The following is a 1,218-nucleotide window of genomic DNA, read 5'->3' on the forward strand; positions in this document are numbered from 1 at the left end:
AATCCCAGAATCCTACTCGGAATACCACGGACAAGGTTTAGACTTTCCGGATTCTCATGAATGCCGCCATCAATCTAGCTTATACCACGAAGATCCCAATATCTCGGACTCGGTCCCCTGTATTAGTAATCTAAGAGATACTCACTCCGTTTAATGTAGAACGGAAGTGGTTGTCAGGCACGCGTTCATGGGGAATGATGATGATTGTCACGTTCATCACATTCAGGTTGAAGTGCGAATGAATATCTTAGAAGCAGAATAAGTTGAATTGAATAGAAAAACAGTAGTACTTTGCATTAATCTTTGAGGAACAGCAGAGCTCCACACCTTAATATATGGAGTATAGAAACTCTACCGTTAAAAATACATAAGTGAAAGGTCTAGGCATGGCTGTGTGGCCAGCCCCCATGATCTAAAAACCAGGCGTCCAAAGATGATTTATAATAAACTAGCTACTAGGGTTTACAGAAGTAAGTAATTGATGCATAAATCCACTTCCGGGGCCCACTTGGTGTGTGCTTGGGCTGAGCTTGAATGTTACACGTACAGAGGCTCTTTCTGGAGTTGAACGCCAGGTTGTAACGTATTTCTGGCGTTCAATTCTGGTTTGTGACGTGTTTTTGGCGTTTAACTCCAGACAACAGCGTAGAACTGGCGTTCAACGCCCTTTTACGTCGTCTAAACTTGGCCAAGGTATAGACTATTATATATTGCTGGAAAGCCCTGGATGTCTACTTTCCAACGCAATTGGAAGCACACCATGTTGAGTTTTGTAGCTCCAGAAAATCCACTTTGAGTGCAGGGAGGTCAGAATCCAACAGCATCAGCAGTCCTTCTTCAACCTCTGAATCTGATTTTTGCTCAAGTCCCTCAATTTCAGCCAGAAAATACCTGAAATCACAAAAAAACACACAAACTCATAGTAAAGTCCAGAAATGTGAATTTAACATAAAAACTAATGAAAACATCCCTAAAAGTAACTAGATTCTACTAAAACTACTAAAAACAAACAATGCCAAAAAGCGTATAAATTATCCGCTCATCACAACACCAAACTTAAATTGTTGCTTGTTCCCAAGCAACTAAAAACTAAAAAGGATAAAAAGAAGAGAATATACTATAAATTCCAAACTATCAATGAAACATAGCTCCAATCAAATGAGCAGGACTTATAGCTTTTTGCCTCTTGAATAGTTTTAGCATCTCACTTTATCCATT

Source organism: Arachis ipaensis, chromosome B05, assembly GCF_000816755.2.
Source record: "Arachis ipaensis cultivar K30076 chromosome B05, Araip1.1, whole genome shotgun sequence".
In the NCBI taxonomy this organism is placed as follows: Eukaryota; Viridiplantae; Streptophyta; class Magnoliopsida; order Fabales; family Fabaceae; genus Arachis; species Arachis ipaensis.